We start from the raw sequence: 27,817 nt of genomic DNA, 5'->3' as shown, positions 1-27,817 counted from the left end.
AAAGTTAATTTTTTGGGCTGGAGGATGCTAGGAAATAGAGTGGCAAGAATGTTTGTAGATACGTACCTAAATATTTTGTGGTCCAGTCACTGACTACCTCTGATTACAGCGGAGTAGACTGACGAATAATGCAGTCTATAGAGGAGTGCCTAATCATTGACAGCAACTTTGGGATTTCCTTGCACATGTGGTTTAATATAGTAATCCTGCAGCAATCTTGGGACCTTTATGCCCTTGTGCTTCAACTCAGAAATCCAACAGCAATTTTGGGAATTCTACATTAACTATGGAAGCACAGGAATCCCAAAATTGCCGTCACGGTTCACTATGTAATGATGGCAAATGCTGTGATTAAAACCTCAAAATCTGAGCCTATCAGTTTGAAAAATAGGCAGACTAAAGTGATTTTACAGCTTGTTGTATTGTGTCCAAATAAATCATTTGCAATGTTTGGCTGAAATCTTACAGCTTTGTGCATTGAAGCTATGAGGCTTAAGGGAGAATGCACTACAAGTGTAGAGTAATACAAAAGGTAGTTTGTCACAACACTTTCAAAGCAACCTCAAGGCAATTTTGCTTTATTGTAAATTTGATTTGCTTAGTATTCAAATCAAAAGCATTGCTGTATTGTCAGGAAGCTGAGTCATTGTAAATGTGGAAAAATTATATATTCCGTGACCACGTTCTAGGTTCTGTTGTGCCTTTACTGAATTGAATTTCATTTAATTACAGAGAGTATCAACCACCAAGACTGCCGGCGCTCCATCTTACAGCAGATGGTCTAGCACTCAGCCACACCAGGTATAGTCCTAGAATATACTCAGAAATCGTTGGTATAAAACTGTGAAAAAGTTTGATTAAATGCATGCTTTCTTAAAGATAGTATAGTGTTGTTGGTCCCAATATAACCTGTGTTCACTCAAAAAAATGTGTCCATAATGTGATTTTTCTCTTGGTGGATCTTCCTGTGAATTTGGATAAGTGGGTTATCAGATGCTGTGCCCCTAAACTACTTTGAGTACTGCTGAGAGATGTGTGAACCTTGCGTGAAAGCACCAGCTTCCAAGCGGTACCTCCCATTGACTCCACAGTGGAGGTTGTGAACTCCCTGTCGGATTGTGGTTATACCTCTGCAATCTCCAACACTGTATTGTCACATCAGAACATCAGGTAGTCACTTTGCATTCAAACAGTGGTTAACATTAAAGCTCAAGTTACTTTGTAAGCATCATGAATGTTAATATGGTTTAACTAACTCAAAAATATGTGCAGATCTCTAGTTGCCTGTAGTTTAATAGTTGGAAATGTACTCCAGCACTGATGGGCAGAACAGGTCAATGCTTGAGTCATCTGTCATGGAGTAATATTGCCTCAATGTTTTCTCCAGTTCATGTTGTGTCACTACAATGATGTTTCATGAAATAAGACAGTGGGTTCAAAGTAATATGTATTAGAGATGTCTATTCTTGAGCTACATCTCCCAAGCCCATGGTCTTTAACACCACAAAGGAAAAGTGAACCATTGGTTAGGAACATTACCATCGGCATGTTCCTTTCCAAGTCACAGAACATCCTGATTTGGAAATACATCAGTGGTCTTTCATCATTGCTGGAACTCATCCAACAGCAGGATAGAAGGACTTTTACCAGAAAGACTGGAACACCTCAAAAAGGTGGCTCCCCGCCTTAAAGGCAGTGAATTGAAAACTGTGCATTTGTGGCATGTTATCATTCAACATTTATTTCCCTTTGCCCTTTATTGCATTTTGTACAAAATAATGACAAGTTTTACTGTATTTCTTTCCTTTTGCTCAAAGCACATTCACAACTGTTTACATACAACGGACGTATCATGGATACAAAATGTTAAATGATATTAGTAGAACAACAATTACAAAAATAATGAGAAGAATTATTAGATTCAAGTGAACCCCCTTAATCCAAAAAGACAACACAGGTCTTCCAGATCAATCACAAGTGATATCAGTATTGTCTTTTGTTCATGATCCTTGACTTTGAATTACATTTTCTATATGGAAATCTGTCGGACTGCTACCGAAAGAGACAATTTTAATCAATTGACTCCGTCCCAAAAGAAAAATGGGCAAAATCTACCATTCTTGGGTGTGAGTCACATTAAGACATTCCTTATTCCAGTATGGTCAATATTGAAGTAGAAATATGCCTTCAATCAATGTGGCATGTTTCCATCAGGTTAAATTTACTTTCAGCTGATGTGTTTCTTTGGATAAGGATGCTGCTCCACTCACTTAGTAATAAATTGTGTAGAATATCTTCTGGTTTCTCGTCAGACAAGAATTTTTCTTTTACAACTTGCATTTATTTTTATGCTTCATAAGCTGTGTATGTAGGAATAATGCTCTAGTGGGAACCCCACTGGAGTTCCCCACTGTGGTCCCTTGCTGATGAACAGCAAAATACTGAGGTTACATTTTAAACAGATGAGAATGAAAATCATTTCATTTAGTGATCTCAAGTCAGGCTTTTAGATAAACATTTATAGAAATAGTCATACAGGGGCTGGAACTCTCTAAACAAAGAAGAATGATTCTCACTACTTCAAGCAAGCAATTGACATGAAGTGTAACCCCAAAACTGTATGATCCTAGTCCACAATCTTCTGTCCATTGAAGTTAATGTTTGGAAAATTGTGGGAGTGGGAGTGGAGAATTTGTGCTATTTGCTGTAGGTGGAAGTAACACAGCAGATACAATTGACAAGGTAGCCAATAAAATCTAAAAGATTCCTTCAGCACAAATAAACATTATGGCATGTATCGGGTGGGCATCATTGAAAGGTACTTCAGATGTTGGTCCTAAGCCTCAGTTCATTTTAATTTTGTCTTTGTGTGAAATGAGGTATTTGGAGTTGTCTTTGCTAACATAAACATCCATGCATTTCTTGTTGTGTTATTGTTAATAATTAAATAATCAGATACAAAGTTGTTAAGAATTTACATAATTTGTATTAATCAAGTGGTGGTTAGTTGAAGGCAACGGCTTAGATGTAGCATGAAACTAATTACTGTTGGAAACGTTGAAGTGGTAGAATTGGGAACTGGAAAGAGAAACAAGCAATCTGCTGAGGAACTCGGTGGGTCGGGCAGTACCTGTGGGTGGGGGGAGGGGCAAAGGAATTGTGGACATTTCGGGTCGGAGCCGCACATCAGGACTAAGACTTGAGGGGGGAGATAACCAGTGTAAGAGGAGAGCAGGTGTGGTGAGACTGGAGCCAGGGGTGATTGGTGGGCTGGGGGGGGGTGACAGTGAAAGGTGATGGGCAGATCGAGCCAGGTAGGGGAGGGGTGGAGTCGGTAGACAGGAGCAGGTGGATGGTAGACACTAAAAAAGGAAAAAAAGAGGCAGATAGGGGAGGGGAAGGTGAAGGTCGAGACAGCTGCTGGAAGCTAGAAGCAGAAACAGAATGATCAAGGGAAATGGAATGAACAATTGGGTCTACCTCAGCTGTTCCTGGGGGACCCTCCAGTGAAGCCTCGTGGGAAGAAGGGGGGTTCACTTTAGTGGGATAATACTATTGACCCCCAGTAGCCAGCAAGAATTAGCAGAGCAAATATGTAGGGAGATTGCAGATAGGTGCAGGAATAATAGGGTGGTAATAGTAGTTGGTATTAACTTCCCTAATATTAACTGGGTCTGGAGCAGGCTTTGTTCAGTGTGCGCAGAAAACATTTCTGAAGCAATATGTAGGTGGCCCACCCGACTTCCTCTTTGGAACTGCGATTGAGCAGGTGGCTGATGTGTCAGTCGGGCTGCACTTTGGGACCAGTGGCCATAATTTTAATAGTTTTAAAATAGTTGTGGAACAAAAAAAAAAGACCGATCCACAAGTTAAGGTTTTAAATTGGGGCAGGGAAATTTTAAAGGCATGAGCCAGGAACTTGCAAAGGTTGATTTGGAGAGGCTGTTACCAGGTAAAGGAACGTCTGGCAAATGGGAGCCTTTTAAAATGAGATAGGGAGAGTTTAGCACCAACATGTTCCTGTGAGAATGAAGATCAAGGCCAGCAGGAATGCTAGTTAATGAAGGATATCGAGGCTCTGGTCAGGAAAAGGAAGGAAGCACGTGTCGGGTTGTCAAGCCAATCCCCTGAGGAGGATAAAGGATGTTGGAGTACACTAACAGGGAAATCAGAAGGACAAAAAAACGGGTTTGATCGCATGGGATCCAGGGTGAGCTGACCAGTTGGATACAAAATGGCTTTGTGGAAGGAATCAGAGGATGGCAGTAGAGGGTTGTTTTTCAGGCTCGAGGCCTGTGACCGGTGGTGTGGCGCAATGATCAATGCTCGATTCCCTCTCGTTCGTCATCTATATTAACGATTTAGATGAGAATATCAGTGGCATGATGAGTAAATTTGTGGATGACACCAAAATTGATGGTGTAGTGGACATTGAAGATTGCCTAAGGTTACAAAAGGATCTAGATCCATTGGGAAAGTGCACTAAGGAATGACAGATGGAATTTAATTCAGACAAGTGTGAAGTGATATATTTTGTGAAGTTAAACCAGAGCAGGACATACACAGTGAATGGCGAGGCTCCGGGGAGTGTTGTAGAATAGAGAGTCGGAGTACATAATTGCACAACTACATAGTTCCCTGAAAGTGGCAAAACAGATAGACAGGGCGGTGAAGAAGGTTTTTGCCATGCATGCCTTCATCGGACAGAGCAGTGAGTATGAGAGTTGGAACATCGTGTTACAGTTGTATAGGACATTGGTGAGGCTGCATCTGGAATATTGTGGTATTGGTATCGGTTTATTATTGTCACTTGTACCGAGGTACAGTGAAAAACTTGTCTTGCATACCGATCGTACAGGTCAATTCATTACACAGTGCAGTTACGTTGAATTAGTACAGAGTGCATTGATGTAGTACAGGTAAAAACAATAACAGTACAGAGTAAAATGTCACAGCTACAGAGAGAATGCAGCGCAATAAGGTGCGAGGTCACAACAAGGTAGATCGTGAAGTCATAGTCCATCTCATTGTACAAGGGAACCGTTCAATAGTTAATTCTGCCCAGTTCTGGTTGCCGTGCTATAGGAAGGATGTCATTAAGCTGGAGAGGGGGCAGAAAAGATTCACAAGGATGTTGCTGGGACTGGAGGGCTTGAGTTATGAGGAGAGATTGGACAGGCCGGGACTGTTTTCCCTGGAGCGAAGGAGGCTGAGGTTATAGATATTTATAAAATCATGAGGGCATAGGTAAGGTGGTTGGTCAGTCTTTTTCCCAGGGTAGGGGAGTTCAAAACTAGGGGCATAGGTTTAAGGTGAGAGAGGAGAGATTTAAAGGGGAGCTGAGTGGCAAGTTTTTTCACCCAGAGGGTGGTGGTACATGGGACAAGATGCTGGAGGAAGTGGTAGAGGTGGGTATAATTACCATGTGTAAAAGCCATTTCGATAGGTACACGGACAGGAAAGGTTTAGGGGGATATTGTCCAAATGCAGGCAAATGGTAGTATGTCAGGAAGGCTCCTTGGTTGGTATGGATGAATTGGGCCAAGGGGTCTGTTTCTATGCTGTATCACTCTGTGACTAGACTAGCCTGCCCTGCCATTCAGTATGATCATGGTTGATCTGCTCCAGGCCTTATCTGTCTTAGTGTTCCAGATGCGCTGTAATGAATTAATATTGAGTGACCTTAAATATCTGCTCTATCAGTCTGGGTATGGTGAGGGTAATTTACGAAAGACAGCCAGACTTTTTCACTTCCTACTCCAATGACAAGCCCAGTTTATATTAGCAACATTTAAGAATTGTATTGATTTTCATAATATTTTTATTATAAGTAAACTATCTAGAGTATTGATGTGGTCATGCAATACTATGATTTACTCATTTACAATATGGCAAGAGAGTTGAAAAGAAACTTGTCAGAAATGTACTTTACAGAGCCATCAAGTGGCAGGAGCCTGCAAATACATGGTAATTATTAACAGCTAAATTGAATGGGGAACTTCGACAATTCATTTTAATAAATGTTCAAAGAAAAATACAAACAGAAGTCTTGAAAACAGAAAGATAATGTTTAGACAAATTAGTTCCTCTCTGTCATTAACTCCACACACTTGCCTTGGCATCTGTGGCCAAGACCCCAGTGTAAGTGGGGCCAGAATTGTTATAATCTGAAGGTGCAGTGTTTTTGTATTGTTTTGCACACACCTTATCCAACAACCAATGAAAAATATTTACACAGAATTACCATATAATGCACTGATAGTCACGTGCCTATTTTGTCTGAGTTGGTATCTTGTTTGAAGAAATGGAGATGATCTCCTTTCCTAACTCAACACTAATTCAAATAACTTTACCACATACCTGGATATTTTCATGGATTTTGGAAAGTACTCATATAGAAATGAGAAACTGAAGGACAATACTGTGGCCTACATTGATTACAAGGATACCCTTCATTGAATATACAGGCTTTTGCAAATGTCAAGTAGTCACAAGAGAACCATGTTCCAGTTTCGTGTAGGATCGTAGTGTCTAAAAACTAATCATAGGAATTTGGTTGTCATTTTGCCATTTTCCTTTATGAGTGTTGCAAGAGCACATAGCTGGTTATCCTGCAATGAAGGAGTCACCTGACTTCACAAAACCTTTCTACCATTTGCAAGACGCAAGTCGAGAGTGTAATGGAATATTTATTTGCTTGAATGAGTGCAGCTGAAGCAACACTCATCCAGGACAAAAAAAGAACTGACTTCTTTAGCTTCCCATCTAATCCAGTTAATATTTCCTTCCTCTAACACCAGTGTGCTGTGGCTGCTGTGAAGAGCATCCACTAATCAAGATTTTTCAACAGCATGCAGCAAACTTTGACCTTTACTACCCAGTAGGGCAAAGGCAACAATTGCATGGAATCAGCACTAGCTGTAAGATCCACTCTCAGTTGCAAACCACTCTGATTTGGAAATATCTCTGCACTTCTCCTTTGTATCTACGTCAAAACACCACAATTCCTTACCAAATTCACCTTGCCGTCCCGCCATGACTTTTAACTGCACTACATTACAAGTATTCAAAATGTGCATTGGTTTTTGTGTACAATGCAATTGAATTTTCTAAAAAGACCACTAACAACCTTCCTGAAATTAGATCTGGGTCCTCTGCATGTTTGACCAAATAAGCAGAAGCACTTGAGCTTGTGCTGTGATGGCAACCAGCTTGCAATGTCCATTTACCAAGTATTTAAGATCTGGGATGACGTGGGCCTTGCACACTGAAGGCGGTATTAATTAAAGGAGCCTGGCCATTTCACAGCCGCTACAGGGGATTCTGAAGTGCCCATCTACTCACTGGTAGGTATCATCCTTATCTTTTCATGGTGACTTATCAGTCCACTTCTCCTCACCCTAGAACACTTGCTTCCTTACATGTGACCACCTCCAAATTATCTCCTTTCCTCCTGAAAGGCTCTCATGATTGTCTCTCCAACAGTCATCTCACTGGCCCTTATTGATCACTGTTGAAAGCAACGTCTCCTTTCCAACCATTAATACAGTGAAACTTTCTCCCATCCCAACACCTTCACAACTTATCCCCATACCCACTTACTCTCTCTGCCGATTGTTTCTACAGAAGATTCTCAGAACACCACCCTCCCAGTACTGCTGCCCTCACCTCTTCTGATCATTGCAGTAGCGGCAACTATCATTCCATGCCGTCCATCACTCTCCTCCCTCACAATTGCCTCTATAGGAGGATCCTGTCTATACCTCTCACTGCCTTGACGAAGCAGCCAGCATAATCAAAGACCCCCACCCACCCAGATCATTCTCTCTTTTCTCCTCTTCCATCAGGTAGAAGCTACAGAAGCCTGAGGGCCCGTACCACCAGACTTAAGGACAGCTTCTACCCCACAGCGATAAGACTATTCAACGGTTCCCTTACACGATGAGATGGACTCTGACCTCACGATCTACCTTGTTGTGACCTCGCACCTTATTGCACTGCACTTTCTCCGTAGCTGTGACACTTTACTCTGCACTGTTACTGTTTTTACCTGTACTACATCAATGCACTCTGTACTAACTCAATGTAACTACACTGTGTAATGAATTGACCTGTACAATCGGTATGCAAGACAAGTTCTTCACTGTACCTCGGTACAAGTGACAATAATAAACCAATACCTTTGTCCCTCCAAATGACCACAGCAGACTTCACCCTCTTAACCAAACCTCCCCACACCAAGCACTAATTGCTTCCACGGCAGGATTATCTTCATAGTCTCACAATTCCCTGTGGTCTCCCGCTCCTCTTGGGTTTCTTTGCTCTCTGCCTCCAGTCCTTTCCTGCCCGATCTCCTTACTCCAAATCCAACCTGGCCCCACCTTGTTCTTCTGCAATTTTCACTATGAAAGTGGTGGGAGATCATGAAAAAAAGACCTTGGTGTATCTTTGCAATGTCTGTTCTATCTCACATGATGCATTTGGCTTTGTCGCACTGCAAAATATCCAAAGGTGAGGCTGCACACAAAACTGATGCTGGCCCTCCTGCAGAATGTTTTAAACATGTGAATGTAGGCATTTTATTATTTTGACCTCACTATATGGAACAGTCTTTGATAACTTCAACAAAGGACCAGTCCTTCTTGCTACCAAAGAACCCTCTAACTAATTGCAAATCTCTTTTAACATCAGGGTGGCAGGTAGACCTGGAAAGCAACGCGTAAATCTATAATGTTGCACTTTTGGCTATGTCGTCAGAGAGTCTATTGATCTGAGGTTGTCCTGTTCTTTCTCAACTCTGACTCAAATATTCAAGAATAAAAGCAATAAATTGCTGGAAATACTCAGGAGTTCAGGCAACATCTGTGGTGAGAAAGATAATGAAGATTATGGGGCTTTGTTTCAGAACCAGGGGCAGGAAAAAGGTAGTTAATCCTTTGAGGCTGTTCTTTCATTTCAAAAGGTCTTTCAATGTGTGTCGTCAATACTGCAATTGGGGAAATGTAGCATGCAGAAAGGACACGCGTGAAAGTGGCTAGACTTCAAAAGAATTTCATTTTCTGTAAAGCACTTTCAGCTTCTGAAAGGTACTAAAGAAATATAAGTAATTTTTTAAAAAAATGACCAGATTAGAACATATGGAGATGTTTTCCATGGCAAACAATATTAGAACATAAAACATAGAATAGCACAGCACAGAGGGGGCCCTTTGGCTCATGATGTTGTGTCAACCTATATAAACCTACTCCATGATCAATCTAACCCTTCCCTCCTATACAGCCCGTAACCCTCCATTGTTCTTACATCCATGTGCCTATCTAAGAGTCTTTTAAATATCCCTCTTGTATCAGCCTCCACAACCACCCCCTGCAGTGCGTTCCAGGCACCCACCACTCTGTGTAAAGACCCTACCTCTGACATCTCCCCTAAACTTTCTTCCACTTAAATGGATGTCCTCTGGTATTGGCCATTGCCGCCCTGGGGAAAAGGTGCTGGCTGTCCACTCTATCTATGCCTCATAATCTTATATACCTCTATCAAGTCACCGCTCATCTTCCTATGCTCCAAAGAGAAAAGCCCTGGCTTGCTCAACCTGTCCTAAGACATGTTCTCTCATCCAGGCAGCATCCTGGTAAATCTCCTCTGCACTCTCTCTAAAGCTTCCACATCCTTCTTATGGTGAGGCTCTTTAATAGTGTGGAGCCATCAAAGTCAAGTCAAAATCAAAGTTAAGTTTATTGCCATATGCACAAGTACATGTGTGCACAGGTGCAATGAAAAACTTGCAGCGTCATCACATAGTATCATATAAGCAGCATTCACAAGAAAAACATAAATTAGATACAATATTTACAAGAAAGAACACAATTAGAACAAATAAAGTCCAATTTAGTGTAAAGTGATCAAAGTGGTCATAGTGCTGCTAAACTCCAGTGATCTTGTGCCGGTTGGTTCAAGAACCAAACAGTTGAAGGGAAGTAGCAGTTCTTGAACCTGGTGGTGTGGGACTTCAGGCTTCTGTACCTCCTGCCCGATGGTAGCTGTGAAAAGATGGCATGGCCTGGATGGTGGGGATCTTTGATGATGGATGTTGCCTTCTTGAGGCAGTGCCTCCATTAGATACTTTTGATGGTGGGGAGGGATGTGCCCGTGATGTATTGGGCAGAGTCCACTACTCTCTGCAGCTTCCTGTGCATTCGAATTGCCGTATCAGACGGTGAAGCAACCCATCAGGATACTTTCAACAGTACATCGGTAGAAGTTTGTTCAAGTGTTCAGTGATAAGTCGAACATCCTTAACCTCCTAAGAAAGTAAAGACGCTGGTGTGGTTTCCTTTCAATTGCTGGACCCAGGACAGGTCATCTGATAAGCTAATGCCAGGGATTTAAAGCTGCTGACTCTCTCCACCGCTGATCCCCCAACATAGATTGGTGCACGTTCACCCTCCTTCCCCTTCCTGAAGTCAATAATCAGCTCTTCAGTTTTACTGACGTTGAGTGAGAGGTTGTTGTTGTGGCACCTCTCAACCAGTTATCCTAGCTCGCTCTGGTAAGCTGACTCATCAATGGTGTCATCGGTGAACTTGTATATGGCATTGGAACTGTACTTAGCCACACAGTCATGTGTGTATAGAGAGTAGAGCAGGGTGCTAAGCACGCAGCCTTGAGGTGCACCTGTATTGATGGTCAGCCAAGAGGAGATGTTGTTACCGATCCTCACTGATTGAGGTCTGCCGATGAGGAAGTCGAGTATCCAGTTACAGAGGGAGGTACAGAGGCCCAGGTCTTGAAGCTTGATGATGAGTTTGGAAGGGATGATCGTGTTGAACACTGAGCTGTAGTTGATGAACAGCAGCCTGACGTATGTGTTCCTGTTGTCCAGATGGTCCAGAGCAGAGTGAAGAGCCAGAGAAATCGCATCTGCTGTTGACCTGTTGTGGTGGTAGGCAAATTGGAGTGAATCTAGGTCGTCTCTGAGGCAGGAATTGATTTGCACTATAACTAACTTCTCGAAGCACTTCATTACAGTTGATGTAAGTACCCCTGGATGGTAGTTATTGAGGAAGGTCACCTTGGTCTTCATGGGCACTGGTACAATAGATGCCTGTTTGGAGCAGGTGGGAACCTCAGACCACAGAAGTGAGAGTTTGAATATGTCCATAAATACTTCGGCTAGCTGGTCTACACAGATCTTTAGTACTTGGCCAGGTACGCCATCTGCACCAGACACCTTTCATGGAATCACCCTATTGAAGGATGCCCGGACGCCAGCCTCAACGACTGAGATTACAGGGTCATCCAGAGATGTCAGGGCTCATTCAAGTAGTGGAGGAATACCCAAATAATACACTGTGTCAGTTAAAACTGCCCAGTAATTGGGTGACACCCATTGTTCCGGTTCCCAAAGCAAATAAAACTGTCTGGTTTTGTGGAAATTATAAGTTAACCCTCAATTGACTTTTGGATGGCAAACAATTTGCTTTGCGCATGTCACAGGGTCCTTATGCCAAATTGGCAGTGGCTGAGGTCCCACACATTGGCACAGTTAAATGTGGATAAAGAAAGCCAACACTATCAAACAATTAACACTCATGAAGGGCTTTATACATGAGTTACTTTTTGGTGTGAAATCATCACTCAAACTCGTTTCAGGGCACAACTTTGTCAGTAACCATGATAATGGCTTGATTGCAACTTCTACAGAAGAAAATCCCTGAATACTTGAGATGTTCAGGAGTTTCATAACCACAACATTGAAGGTTTGTGTAGAATGTAGTAGTTTATTTGCACAAGATTGAACACAAAGTAGAAGGTGAGGTCAAATATCACTGAACGTGCATCCTTTTTCAGTATGATTCAAAGTCATCTCTGGTTTTTGCTTGATCTCACAACCGTATTGACAGCGATACATCAACCATTGAAGGTGGAACCATGCAGAGAAAGGAACGGCAGAATGTGTGCAACCTTGACGCAAGAAGTCTCAGTCGTGAATCTCTGCTGGTGCAGTGTGATGTGCCATGTACTGAAGTTCATGTGCGATACCTTTAATAACGGTTTGGGCCAGTGATAAGCTGCATTATGCATAATGGCCAGGAACGAGCCATTGTTGGTATATTTATACACACTAACACTGGGCAAAAAAACACTCTGCTCAGATTGAGAAGGAGGCACTAGCAATCATATTTGGGATCATAATGGTTTGAGTTAAAATATTGCGATCGTGCACCATCACTGAATGTACTATGGAAAAACTGAGATCCATTTTTCCAAATTATGGTCTTCCAGAGATACTATATCAGATAATGGTCCACAATTTCATTTTGTGCCATTTATGACCAAACAGCACTTCATATCTCCTTACCATCCAGCCTTGGAGTATGTAAGAAATTTTGACATTAATTGAAAGCAGCACCAAAGAAGAATGCTCTGGAAAGCTGATCAAGTATTACTATGAATCATTGATGCACAGATTTTCTTCTGAGCTATAGATCGATGTCCAACTCCACTACCAGTTACATTCCTGCAGAGATACTGATGCACAGAAGATTTAGGGCATGCTTGCATTTGATTCAACTAAATCCAGAAGGGATGGTGGTAAAAAGACATGAAGCAAATTAAGCATCAGAACACATGCTGTAAAGAGAAGCAGTTGAGATTACGTGATTAGTGCTGAGACCTCAAGGTGGGTTGGAGATGAGAAGGTGGAATATCAAAGAGATTGTGGTGATATGTACAGTTCCAAAAATTGCCTTGGAAATGTCAAATTAGTTTCAGTCCTTTTAAAGGGAGAAGCAGTGTAGAAGATGTAAACATGTGCAATGTCATTTGTGATGGATTTGATCATGTCCGCCTTAGGAGATTCTCAGATAAACCAGACACTGCCTTTAAACTTCTCCTTTTAGAATTTTCCAAGTATTATTCTGTACTGTCTCTGTTTTGTACTAAAACCAATAAGGACACTACAATGGTCGAAGGGTAAGTGTTATCCAGGACGTCCTCCTTCAGAATATTACCATGGAATCTCTTATGTCAATGTGAGCAAACACACAAGGTCTTGGATTAATAAGGCTTGAATGATAACCTTTTAGCTTGTTAACAAGAGTACTATCACTGTGTTAAGACTAATACTGAAGGTAAGCTCACCAATTCGGAATTAACAGTGACGAGCCGTGTTGAAAAGGGGCATTGGTTAGGAACTGGGTTACAACCCCAAACATTGATTCTCCAGTCTATAATTCCATTGGTTTGTGTGATTGATGAATGGAGCTTATAGCTTGAATCCACCAGTGTCACATGTATAAGTTTAAACAGGCTCTCCTTTGTCTTGCCTGACTGGTTCAATACTATACTGAACAGTTATTTTCTGCATCACCCTGTTATTGATTTGTCTGATACCAAAGCAGGTGACACCACATAGTCTGTTCACAGCACAGACTGTAAATTGTTCCTATTGACAGACAAACCAATTCTCCCTGCTGAATGTGTTTGTCAGCAACCCCCAGAAATGACAGATTGTGTTTCATCCATGAGGGTATTAAAAGCAAAAGTGTTAACACATTTTAAAAGAGATTTTAACACCTGAGGTTTGTCAGCCTCACAGTGTGCTTGCACCATTCATTCAATATCGAATGTGTCTGTATGCAAAATGTAATGCCTGTTTTATCCTTCTTGTTATGATTATCCTATATTTTGTTGACGTGGGTTTTTCCCCCTTGCATTGTCAGGATTGTTTTCTCATCATCCAACTGTAATCACCATTTCCTTCTCATGCATTGAAAGCAGGGTAGCATCAATTGCTCCGTTCTCTGGCAGTCAGATCTCCAAACATTAATTTGTGTTCCTGTTGCTCTGGATCTTACAGTTAATAGCGCAGGATCTCTTTTGATGATCTATTTCAGGGGCAATCCATTGCAAATCAGTGCAAGTCACAGAGAACTGTGCATCACAGTTTTACAAGGACCTTTCTGGCAGCTCACTGTGGTTCACAAATATCTCATGCAGAGATCTAATGATCAGTTTTAACCAATGAGATCTAGCTTGCTGTAAGAAAAACATGTGCAAAGCTAAGGCAGGCACTTGATTAAATAATTGGAAATGTAAACAGTATATCTAAACCAAAAGTGGCAATAATATAAGTAGTCAGATAATTTTGAAGTTCTGTGCTGCTGTCTGTGAACTTTGAAGACATGGCTTCAGGTGGGACGATCAGCAATTCCTTCAGTGTTGAAATAAGTCATTAAACTGGTGAAATTGGGCAGGTAGGTAATAAAATTAGATGGGATGTTATTAAACTTGCTTACCGCCACAACCACGCCAGATTTTTGACTTAAGTTGTGTGGTAATACATTAGTTAAAGTAAAACTGATATTCTTAACTATTTGCTGATTACCAACATGAGTTCAAAGAAAGACCTCTGTATTCTTGATATCCAGTACTGCTGCAGAGAGGAATGATATTCTGTTTTGATTAGTGCAACCCACTGCATTTGCCAAACTGGCACATTCAATGCAATCCCCAAAAATTACTTTTCCCACTTCTGCCAGCCACCTCATTATGGAAAAGGGCTACTCATTGAGGATCAATTCTGTTGGTCCTGTGCCTGCCCAAATTGTATTACTAATGCAGCTCGCTCTGAGTAAATGTTCAGGTCAGGGGTACAAACACAGGCCTTTCAGATGTCAGGGGCAAACAGTGTAGTAGGTTCAATTTAGGAGTAAATAAAGCAGGCAGCCAATAACAAAGAACGTGTCTGGGATAGGGAGGCAATTAGCAACCATTGGAAGAGACGTATGGAAAAACTTCTCAACAGAGACTCTGTCCTTGACTTCATCCCACAATACACCACCTAGTTGCGTCTTGATGCCAGTCTAGAGACACAAGTGATAGATAGGCTTGATGTCAACTGTTAAACAATGAGGCTTCATAGAACATAGAACGTAGAACAATTACAGCACAATTCAGGCCCTTCGGCCCACAAAGCTGTGCCGAACATGTCCCTACCCTAGAAATTATTAGGCTTACCCATAGCCCTCTATTTTACTCAGCTCCATATACCAATCTTAACAGTCTCTTGAAAGAGCCTATCATATCAGCCTCCACCACCGTTGCCGGCAGCCCATTCCACGCACTCACCACTCTCTGAGTAAAAAACTTACCCCTGACATCTCCTCTATATCTACTCCCCAGCACCTTAAACCTGTGTCCTCTTGTGGCAACCATTTCAGCCGTGGGGAAAAGCCTCTGACTATCTACCCTATCAATACCTCTCATCGTTTTATATACCTCTATCAGGCCCCCCCTCATCCTCCGTCTCTCCAAGGAGAAAAGGCAGAGTTCCCTCAACCTGCTTTCATAAGGCATGCTCCGCATCCCAGGCAGCATCCTTGTAAATCTCCTCTGCACCCTCTCTATGGCTTCCACATCTTTCCTGTAGTGAGGCGACCAGAACTGAGCACAGTACTCCGAATGGGGTCTGACCAGGGACCTATATAGCTGCAACAATACCTCCCGGCTCCTAAATTCAATTCCCCGATTGATGAAGGACAATACACCATATGCCTTCTTAACCACAGAGTCAACCTGCGCTGCCACTTTGAGCGTCCTATGGACTCGGACCCCAAGATCCCTCTGATCCTCCACGCTGCCAAGAGTCCTACCATTAAGACTATATTCCGCTAACATATTTGACCTACCAAAATGAACCACTTCACACTTATCTGGGTTCAAGCAGACAGAATCCTTGCTGAAATTCTAAAACTTGATGGAGAGGAATTTCAGACACAAATTCATTTCCCAAGTCTGGAAAGAGGAGAACTTTCCTGGGGGCCTCAATATTTATGAACTTCTTCAAGAAAAAGGGACAAATCCATTTGCAGTAAATACAGAGGGGTTTCTTTACTGTCCATCACAGGGAAAGTCATCATTGGGTCTTCCTCAGTTGTGGCCTCCCAGTAACCAGAATTGCTCCCCAAATCATAATGTAGTTCTGACCATTTAGTGGCAAAATGCACATATCCTCCACTGCATATCAACTATGATATTACAAATGTCTTTGATTCTGTCAACTGAGATGGACTGTGGAGAATCTTTCTCAAATTTGGCTGCCGTCAGAAATTCGTCTCCTCCCTTCATTTGCTCCACCTTGGCATGCAAACCGTGAGTCTAAAAAATGGGTCCACAGACAAAACCTCAGCATAACCACAATCAAACAAGTGAAAATCAAAGAAAAATTTCCAGATGCTGGAAATCTGAAGTTTTGGACCTTTGGTGGAGGATATTTAGAGGAACTGTAGGCCCATCACATCCCTTCTGTTCAGACCCATCATACTCTCATCATATTGATACGGGGAAAGTGTACACATTTCACATTAGCAAAGGATTATTGCCTGAGGAGGCTACCAAGCTCAATGGAAGCTAAGACAACAGACTAAATGGCATATACAGGGCTGAATGCAGATCACCCCAGTGATAGGATGCTCTGCTTGCAGTGCCTGAGTCATCAGCAGCCTGTATTGGGTTCCTTGCATTTTATGTTTCATCAACTGATCAACTGTAGTTGAGCATTGATTTATCTGTTAACAGTGACATTGGGAAACTTTGTGATGAACTGTCAGGCAGCTTGAGCAGAGCTGTTCCTGTCAGTTGGACCCAGCCACCGCAGGGTATTATGCTGTCATAGCCGGTCACTTTTGTAATACTGTGCCCTCAAATCCTCCTCACCACTTTTTTTGCAGGTATGCTACAATTCTGTACTATACTTACATTTCTGGGAAGTGGCACACAGAAAATAAATAGTTGCAACCACTATTATATCACTGCCTTCACTTCAGGAACCAACAAACACAGGTTTTGAGCAGTGAGTCCTGAGTTAAATCCTTGAGTTTTTTTTATTGCGCATGTATTGAAATACCTTCTGAGTCTCTCCTAATGCTCCAAACATCTTTACATCCTTCTCTGACACTTCCTTTGAATTATCTGAATCCCTTTAAGTTTCACTTACACAGTTTTCTGTGCACGTTATTAATGTGCTTCCCGCGCACATCACACTTGATGATGTGCATTATTATGACAATGAACTGACAATGGTAGATAACATGCATTCAGCATACCATGGTGGTTGAGCACCGAAGCTGTTTTAAACTCTTTTGGTGTAAATTACACTCCTATCATAAAACCTTTCCTTATGTCTGAATTCCCAGGATACCCACATCATACCATTTTATTCGGATGCTCCATAATTTCCATATGTTCTGTCATCTTGCCCACATGCAGTGATGGTGCCCAAGTGCATTGAACATTATGTGATGACTCTCCTGTACTCATTTGGATAGGTGAGCTTATTTACTTCTCATGCACCATCTGCTCTCTCAGAGGAAGACAAATTGTCACCCTCCAGCAAATCTGATGAGCACCTCTCACTGGAGTACCAACTGTCATTGTTCTACTAGAAGCTGATGCTAGTAGTGATACATGCTTCAAGAGAAGTACAAATAAAATTCAAGAGAAATCAAAAAGAAAATTACTGGAAGAATAGGAGGCATATGGAGGAATTTAAAGTAGAGGGATATGTGGGAGGAAGGGGTTAGATAGTCTGAGGTTTAAAGGTTGGCACAACATTGTGGGCCGAAGGGCCTGTATTGTGCTGTACTGTTCTATGATTCTATTTGTTAACAGTGATGAAGAAATTGAGATCACAAATGCCCATTGTTCTAAGCTTGGCCTGATCAGTGGTCTTGATGAAGAAATATTTCTGGCAGTAGTATATACAGGCCTGTACACATGTAACATAAACGCAAGTACGATGCCATAATCCAATACTATATTGGTGAACTTCAGGGCATTCACAGGAAACCCGATCTGCTGAATAATTCTGGCATTTGTTTTTATTATACAATTTGCTTTTTTTTCTAAGCATATTCCTTATTCCCTGTAGAAATGTCCAACAAATATGCTTTACACTGACCTAAAGTAACAGTGGGGTTCCATATAGATTTGCATTATTGAAATAGCTGGATTGATTAAAGATACAAGGACTGCTGGATAATGCCAATTGCATTTATGGGATTAGTAGTGATTAGGCAGTTGACAACGTTCTGAGGCTGGTACCACCCAATTTTAGGGGATCAAATACAAGATAAAACTGTGAGCCTTAAGCAAATCCAGTAAAGACAACATTGGCTCTGATGTTAAATCACAGATGCAGGACTTGGATCTTCCAAAATTCTGAAAGCTCAGCGAGGAGACTACACGGTTATGCATTGGTGTGAATGATTTATCCAGATTATTGTAGATTTACTTTCCAAACTAAAGTAGGTTAGTTTGTGGCATGTGAAATTCACACCAATGAAACACATAAAAACATCCACATCAACAATAAACAGTTGAATAAAGTTAATTCACATTTATGATACTTTGCAATTTTTTCATTGAGCATTACAGAAAATATATAATCATTGAAAAAGTGAATGGCTCCTATGAGTTAGTATCTGTATGTTCACTGATAAAAGTGACATAACATTATTTTCATCAGGGATGGACTGCATATGGCAGACCTTTTCCTGAAGGTCCTTGTAGAAAGTATGTCTTTCACTGCTCCTGCAACCCGTCCAGGAGCTAATTACTTACAATCTGTCCAGTGCATGCTATAGTATACATTAGAGTCAATGCACATATTAAAATGTTTGTATTTTGGGGCTGTCATCTATCAGAGAATAACACAACACACAGATCCACTTATCCCATCATCTTTGTGCCACAATTATTATGTCTCTGTTTGGTGTTTATATCACTGGTCATACTGGGAATTTTTAATTCATTTTGGGGATTTAAGTCTTGCTGGAAATGCCAACTATTATTGCCTTAACTGCCCTTGAGGAAGTGGTGGTGCAGCACATTAGTGCAACCTGGTGCCTCACAGCTCCAGCGACCAGGGTCCAATCCTGACACTGGTGCTGTCTGAATGGAGTCTGTACCTTCTCCCTGTGATGGGAACAACAGGGAGAATATAATAGGATTACTGTAGGACTGGGGTACATGGGTGCTTGATGATCAGTATGGACTCAATGGGCTGAACATCCTGTTTCCATGCTATTTGTCCATAAACGTCTTGAAGTGGTGAAGTCCTTCTGGTGAAGGTAATTCCACTGTGCTGTAGTGGAAGGAATTCCGGAACATGTACCAAGCAATGATGTAGCAGCAGTGATTACATTTTCAAATCGAGATATTGTGTAAGTGACTTGGAGGGAAGTTTGCAGGTCATTGTGTCCCCATGGTTTCCATGCATCTGTGTGCTTGTCTTTCTTGGTGTTAGAGCTTGTGGATTTAGTAGTTGCTGCAGGAGTGGCCTGGATCAGTAACTGCAGTGCATTTTGTAGATAAGATACTCTGCAGCAATTGTGCACTGACGGTGGGGGGAAATAAATGTTCAAAGTGGTTGATGGGGTGCCGATCAATTCGACCGGGGTATCCAGAGTGGAGTTGATTCAGCTCTACAAAACTTTGGTTAGACCACACTTAGAGCACTGTGTCCAGTTCTGGTCGCCTCGTTATCGGAAGGATGTGGAAGCGTTGGAAAGGGTGCAGAGGAGATCTACCAGGACGCTGCCTAGTTTAGAGAGTATGCATTATGAGGAGAGACTAAGGGAGTTAGGGCTTTACTCTTTGCTGAGAAGGAGGATGAGGGGAGACATGATAGAGGTATACAAAATATTAAGAGGAATAGATAGAGTGGACAGCCAGCGCCTCTTTCCCAGGGCACCAATGCTCAATACAAGAGGGCATGGCTTTAAAGTAATGGATGGGAATTTCAAGGGAGATATCAGAGGAAGGTTTTTTACCCAGAGAGTGGTTGGGGCATGGAATGCGCTGCCTGGGGCGGTGGTGGAGGCAGGTACATTGGTCAAATTCAAGAGATTGCTGGATAAGCATATGGAGGAATTTAAAATAGAGGGATATGTGGGAGGAAGGGGTTAGATAGTCTTAGGTGAGGTTTAAAGGTCGGCACAACATTGTGGGCCGAAGGACCTGTATTGTGCTGTACTGTTCTATGATTGATGTCACAGTTATTTAGGGAATATTCCATCATGCTCCCGACTTGTGGCTTGTACGTGGTGTAGTGGATGACAGGAGTCCGACCGTTCTCCTCTCTTGAAGGCTTCTCATTTTTCCTTCACTGTTTTACTTGGCAATCTTTGATTGCCAGAATTCTTTTCAATTAATTGAAATTAGTTATTTATAACATTTAATTTACCCTAGACTGTTTTCTTAACCTTTCTAAATCTAATGATGTTGAAATCACCCCTTTCAAATCCTTTCCAATGAAGGATACCCTCTGAACTCAATCCTGCCTTGTTATCTTTCTCTTTGGGCTGAAAGCATATTAATCAAGCAAGTTTTATGGCATACCCCGTTGTGTCCTTTATTTTTCCAGTTCATGTTGAAACTATTGAAATCTTTCATTAATGTGCCTGTAAAATTCTGGCATCTTTCTGCAACGTTCCCAGAACTTTTCTCTTCTACTACCTTCCTACTTTTTATTCGCCTACAGAATGTAGAGGTCTGTGAAAATTTGGAACTCTGTTCCTTGGTGTGCTGTGAGTCCTTAATCAATGTGTGTGTTTGGAACTGGAGATAAATTTTTATATGGGGTTGGATGCCAAGGTGCATTTGAAGCATAGGATCACCTCCAATCTTACTGAATAACTCGAGGAGCTGTAAACTCTACTCCTGTTCATATTTACTATAAAGTCCTAATAAATTTAGCAGTCTAATAGATATTCCTTCCATACTTAATTCTCACCAAATTAGTTCTTTGACCTTCAAATATATTTTCTCTTTTGAATGCTGTAACAGTATCTTTGATCATTTCTGCCACCGTTTCTCATTCCATATCATTTCTAAATACGTTGTAGCCAAGAGTATTGTGTTCATTCTCCTGATTGAGTCAGCTCTTGGCTATGACTACAAATGATAATCCTACAATTGTCGGCACAACATCATGGACTGAAGGGCCTGTACTGTGCTGTAATGTTCTCTGTTCTACGTGCTGCTTTGCCCCAATGCTCACCAACCTGACAGACTATAGCCAACTAATCACAGCAAGTCCAAACCCATCTCAATTTATCTTTCATTTCCCTTTTGTCTGATCTCCCCTAATTTAAATACTCTTCACAGTAAGGCTATTTATCTCTCCCAGTTCTCTTTGCACCCTTTTATCACTGGTCTAATCTTAAATTTATGCAGTTTCCCTTTCCTTCTCCGCCATCCCACCACCCATTTTATTAAATTACATCCCACAACGCTATTACAGCGCCAGAGACCCGGGTTCAATTCCGACCACTGTCCGTAAGGAATTTGTACGTTCTCCCCGTGTCTGCGTGGGTTTCCTCCGGGTGCTCTGGTTTCCTCCCACATTCCAAAGACGTACAGGTTAGGAAGTTGTGGGTGTGCTATGTTGGCGCCGGAAGCGTGGTGACACTTGTGGGCTGCCCCCCAGAACACTCAACGCAAAAGGTGCACTTCACTGTGTGTTTCGATGCACATGTGACTAATAAAGATACCTTATTAGTTATCCTCACAGCAAGGTCTCAGCGTTGTGTTGCAACCTTTCTCATTTTATGCTCTTCAACTCTGCAAGTATATTGCTTGCTCTAAGACTTTTATACTATTTCTTCAGTAATTAATTTTACTGTCCCTATACATTATCACATGGAACTGGATGCAAGACAGTGGTGACTATCTTTTGAGCTCCTGGTCTTCAATTTCTTCCCTGGATCCAGAAATCACTGTAGGACCTCAACCACTTTCATACCTATGTCATCAGTTCCTACGTAAATCTCTGGCAGCTTCTTTTCAACATCTGCTTCTTCAGTGACCGCCTACTGGCTTGGCTATTCTACTGGAATTTACAAAGAAATGGTTGTTCCATCCATTCTCTCTGAAAAACTATCAGTCACCTGGTTATCTTTCAGAATATTAAATCCAATAACTATATTTCTCATCTGGAATAAAAATTTCTGCTTTCTGATTTGGAGCTGTAGAAAGATGCCTGAGTTCCTTAAAAATTTTAAGAAGGTTCCATGAGAGAAAAGTGGCATTTTATTCTCACTTCTCATTTTTTTTATTGTCAATCCATACTCAGCATGGAAACCTTTCTGCTTTTTAGTATCATTACTCAGAATCAGGTTTATTATCACTGACGTATGTCGTGAAATGTGTTGTTTTGTGGCAGCAGTACAGTGCAAGACGTAAAGATTACTAAAAGTTACAAAAATAAATAGTGCAAAAGAGGAATTATGAGGTAGTGTTCATGGGTTTATGGACCGTTCAGAAATCTGATGGCGGAGGGGAAGAAGCTGTTCCTGAATTGTTGAGTGTGGGTCTTCAGGCTCCTGTACCTCCTCCCCGATGGTAGTAACATGAAGCCGGCATGTCCCAGGTGGTGCGGGTCCTTAATGATAAAAGCCGCCTTCTTGAGGCACCGCCTCTTGAAGATGTCCTCGATGGTGGGGAGGGTTGTGCCTGTGATGGAGCTGGCTGACTCGACAATCCTCTGCAGCCTCTTTCGATCCTGCACATTGGAGCCTCCATACCAGGCGGTGATGCAACCAGTCAGAATGCTCTCCACCGAACATCTGTAGAAATTTGTAAGAGTCTTTAGTGACATACCAAATCTCCTCAAACTCCTAACAAAGTAGAGCCGCTAGTGTGCCTTCTTCATGATTGCATCAATGTGTTGGGACCAAGATAGATCCTCTGAGATGTTGACGTCCAGGAACTTAAAGCTGGTCACCCTTTCACCGCTGACCCCTCAATGAGGACTGGTGTGTGTTCTCCCGACTTCCCCTTCCTGAAGTCCACAATCAGCTCCTTGGTCTTGCTGACGTTGAGTGCGAGGTTGTTGTGACACCACTCAACCAGCCGATCTGTCTCACTCCTGTACGCCTCCTCATCTCCATCTGAGATTCTGCCAACAACAGTGGTGTCATCAGCAAATTTATCGATGGTGTTTGAGCTGTGCCTTGCCACACAGTCATGAGTGTAGAGAGAGTAGAGCAGTGGGCCAAGCACGCATCCTTGAGGTGTGCCTATGTTGATTATCAGTGAGGAGGAGATGTTACTACCGATCCGCAATGACTGTGGTCTCCAGATAAGGAAGTGGAGGATCCAGGTGCAGAGGGAGGTACAGAGGCCCAGGTTTTGAAGCTTGTTGATTAGTACTGAGGGGATGATGGTGTTGAATGCTGAGCTGTAATTGATAAACAGCAGCTTGACGTATGTTTTGCTGTTGTCTAGATGCTCCAAAACCGAGTGGAGAGACAGTGAGATTGCATCCACTGTGGACCTGTTATGGCGGCAGGCAAATTGCAGCGGGTCCAGGTCCTTGCTCAGGCAGGAGTCAATTCTAGCCATGACCAACCTCTCAAAGCACTTCATCACAGTAGATGTGAGTGCTACTGGGCAATAGTCATTGAGGCAGCTCACCCTGCTCTTCTTGGGCACCGGTATGATTGATGACCCCTTGAAGCAGGTGGGAAACTCTGACTGCAGCTTTCAGTTTTTATTCATCTATTTTTTTTGTGTCAAAAGCAACACACAGAATATCAGCCCCAGTGTACTTTGCCTCGTGGAATAAATGCTCCTCCCTTTTAATGCCTGATTTCAGGCAACACTCGATAAAGAAGGAAGAAATTGGTCAGGGACAGGGATATGTTCAAAATGGCAAACAGGGACAACCCTCCTGCCCAATAACCAGGCACAGTAGTGTAGCGGTTAGCGGTTCAATTCCTGCTGCTGTCTGTAAGGAGCTTATACGTTCTCCCCGTGTCTGCGTGGGTTTCCTCCGGGATCTCCGGTTTCCTCCCACGTTCCAAAGATGTATGGGTTAGGAAGTTGTGGGCGTGCTATGTTGGCGCTGGAAGCGTGGCGACACTTGCGGGCTGCCCCCAGAACACTACGCAAAAAGATGCATTTCACTCTGTGCTTCGATGTACGTGTGACTAATAAAGATAGCTTATCTTAGTTGTCTAGAAGTGTGCATATTTTCACTACACAGCTTAATGATTTGTGCACTTGCCTGCCTGAAAGCCAGCAAACTTAAAATCCTGTGTGCTGTCCACTTCCTGACAAGGAGCAATTCCTCCATCACTGCTACTGTGATTTGATGGCGGACTTGGAATATGAAGTCAGCCTGCATCTTAATGTATGAACTTACCTCATGAAATTTATTTCCCTTCGTTTTTGCTTTCTGCTGTCCAGCATTGCCAAGGATGTGAAGCAAGATTTAAGTTGTTTTGCAAGCTTGGTGAAATAGACAGCATATTCAAGGAATCAATGTTGAGTCCATTTCAGCTCTACGAGACGTCAACCAGCTGCATGTAGCTGCTAGAGACTCTAGAAATGTGGCAACAAAATGTTGTCCTCATTTCAGAGTGGAATGGGGAGAAATCCCTGCCAGTGAGGTATTGCATTGGAAACTGTTGGATCTGGTTATTTTCGAATCCGCAGGTTCTTTCAGGAGTCCAGGAACGAGTTGAAAACGACTCAGTGCTTCACAAAGTTTTATTGGAAAAGTTTAAAGCAAAGAAACAGTCACAGAGCACATGGCACTTGCTTTATTACTGGGAGATGAGCCGAGACAAAAGGAACTAAAGGTGAGCTGGGTGGTGGTGGTGGGGGGGGGGGGGGGGGGGGAGGAGTAGTGGATGTGGGGGGGAGGGGAAGAGAGTAAGAGAAAGATAGAGGCAAGATAAGCAAAAGAGAGATAGAGGCGAGAGAGAGATTAACAAAACAATGACACCTTTTTTACCTGAGATAGGAGGAACTCCTTAGCTAACAATAGTCCAATCAGGAAACCTGTTAGATACCTGTGGCAAAACCAACCAATGAAAAAAAACACATATTCACCTGATGGACGAACCAATAAGCTAGGAAGCGGCCATTCCTTGCGCAGCCACATGAGGTGTATTAAACACTATACATGTTAAAAAAAACTTATTAAAACAGTCGAATCCAACAAAACTGAGCTTCTGGCAGGATGACTGTCTCAGATTAACGTCAAAATCTTTGAGCTGAGCACAGATGGATAAGCAGCCATTTTGTGAATGTGGGCAATAGTAAATCTCATATTTCTGCATTAATTGGTTTTCCTGCATTACAATGACCCAAAATACATTGATACATTGGTTGACTACTGTCCTCAGATCTTTTGATCAGATCCAATGGTAATGCATTAATAGTTGCTCCCTGGAGTCACAAGAGATTCTGCAGATGCTGGAATCTGGAGCAACACACACAAAATGCTGGAGGAACTCAGCAGGTCAGGGAAATAAACAGTCAATGTTTCAGGTCAGGACCCTTCATCTGGAGTGGAAAGGAAGCGGACTAGTTGCTCCCGAGTGGTTTAAGTAGTGAGTGGATGCATTACATGAAAGGGTGGAGCTGGAAATTTAATATTCATGTGCACACAGCACTAGTTTGATCTCTGGTAATCTTCCCAGATAAGATTTTGCTGCTACCAAGTAAGGCTGTTATGATTGTATTCCAACAATAAGGGACAGTTTGTGAGTGAGGTAGGTTGTGGGCAGTCTCAACAAAACCTACTGTGGAGCAGAAGGTCCAAGGGCAGCAGAGACTCAGATGGCCCCACTGCCTCCTTTGGTCATGGGTATTTTATGAAGTCATTTTAAGTATGTGAAAGAGCAAAAAGAAAATATAAAATGGGATCTGCCTGTTGCCTGTTCCTGAAATCTGTATGCTTTTTGAAAGCACTGTTTTTGCAAATTTGTGTGTTATTCAAGGTAAAATTCCAGGCTATTCAGAAAAGAAAACATAAAAGTTTTGTTTTAAAAAAAGCCAGACATTCACACTTGCTTCTCAGAGCACGAATATTTTTCACTCCCTGGAGTAAGGCAGTTGGACACATTCCTTCACTCTCCACCCCCCAAAAACCCCTACCCTTTGCAATGTCAGCCATATATGGGAATCAAAGTCAAATAAATATGCCTGTTGCTAATAAGAACCCAATCTGGGAGGCAGGCTCTGGCAGACCATCTTGCCTGTAATAGCTCACAAGAGAGCCATTTGGTGGCAGTGAAAGACCGGTACTTCATTAATATAAAGCTGAGTGCAGATGCAACAAGAGCCACCAAATGACAATTATAATATTGGAAAATGCTTGGTTGTCCTGAAGATGAAGAGCCATTGCCTGCACTCACTCACTGCCTTTCGGTACAAGCCGAGCAGATCCAGAAAGTTCAACATTGAGTGTGCACACCACATTTAAAGGGCAATAGACTAAGGAAGACCAATGTCAAGACTCAGAGCCTAAGAGTCTTGAAGCAGATCCTGATAAGGATTAGAAGGAGGAAAGTGGTTACCAGAGAGGATTTCCCTGCAAATTGCTCCTGGCAAACAGCACCTTTCTTCTGGAATTTGTCTCAGGTTTCTCTTACTGAATCTCGGGGCTTTTCCCTCTTTCCCTTGCCGTCTGTCTGTCCTGTGTGGCATCCATCGTGTGTTTCTGCTGCCATGCAGAGTGTGCCAGTGAAGGCTAATACCCTTGTCAGATTGCCAAACAGCAAACTTGTTGGAAGTTGCACTGAAACCACACAAGTCCTGCTGTAATATTTCTTTCTGGGTGTAAAATATCCGAGCGCAAGTCAAAATTAATACTGAAATAATATCATGATTTTATTTGTGGGGGATGATTTGGTGCTTGTGTTAAATGCGACTATATTTTAGTGCATCAAAAAAGGATCCAATCCAGTTTCTTTGCAGCCATTTTAAAACCCTCCAACAATTTGCAAGATGTGTAAGAATTAGTTTGAATGACCAAATTGTTATTTCTCTGGGCTGAGAGGTTAATTCACATTATAATAATAATATTACATTGTTGAAATACTTATACAGTTAAATGCCAGCCACGCTTCTGCACTGAAGTTAATGGTCAATGAATGTACAGCTTCAGAAAGGACTTAAAAATAACCATAATATTGGAAAATAGTGTGTCGAACAGCAAATATCAACTAGCAAATAAAGATTTGCATCTCGCGTTGTATCTCAGTCCCCTGAATTTGTTGGCCAGTTTGTGCACTAATAGATATAGTAAGTCATCCCTGACCCCATAAGGATGCCTAAAAAGAAAAGTAAGAATACTAATTATTAAAACACCATTATTTGTCAGCAAGATACAGCCCAAAATAATCAGGTGGAAGCTAGCCATATGCCATTCCTGCAAGCAACCAATACAAATTATAATGACATATTTAAATGTGAAAGTAATTATTCTATCTATGTACACAGAGTATATCTGTGCAGCATAAATCAATATATATGTAACAGATGAAGCCAGAATTGAAGACTTGATGGCTGTTAAAAATTGACAGTTTTTAAAATGAGAAAAAAGAAACTAAAAGTAAAAATATCACTCACCTGAAATTGGAGCTATCTTTACAGTCAAATAATCTGTCATCTTTCCATTCAAAAAGTCTTAATGTCAGCAGCGCTGATGGTCTTTTTTCGTATTAACTCTGTCCAACACTGGGTGACATCTTTCAGTTTTTAATTGGATTTCCTATGTTTGTGACAGCCACTAACTCTGTCCATCTGAGCTCAAGTCACACGGTAAAATTGTGCAGCAGATTTGAAAGGTTTGGTCTGAATTTTCTGTCATTCATCATTTTCTTCCAGTAAATGTATATTGCAATTTCCCAAATAAGGGTGTCAACAAAATTACACATTTCATTGAAAACTAGTCAAACATCCATTGAAATTTTGTATTTATTAATGTCTTGATTAAGGCATTTTCAAAAAAATTTGA

General features: G+C 41.9%; 1 protein-coding gene across 2 annotated transcripts in view; it reads left to right on the top strand.

The window, feature by feature from the left end:
- The first annotated feature begins 736 nt into the window (after positions 1–736).
- The window catches only part of LOC127570293 (RNA-binding motif, single-stranded-interacting protein 3), a 950,275-nt gene continuing 923,194 nt past the window's right edge, over positions 737–27,817 (top strand). The window contains exon 1 of one of the 2 annotated variants that reach the window (XM_052015693.1): positions 737–801. The gene's annotated coding sequence lies outside the window, so the exon portion shown is untranslated. The remainder of the gene's footprint in view (positions 802–27,817) is intronic. The other variant, XM_052015696.1, reaches the window with a different exon arrangement.

The sequence above is a fragment of the Pristis pectinata genome, chromosome 5 (genome assembly GCF_009764475.1).
Source record: "Pristis pectinata isolate sPriPec2 chromosome 5, sPriPec2.1.pri, whole genome shotgun sequence".
Lineage (NCBI taxonomy): Eukaryota > Metazoa > Chordata > Chondrichthyes > Rhinopristiformes > Pristidae > Pristis > Pristis pectinata.
This window is presented reverse-complemented; position numbering and strand designations above follow the sequence as displayed.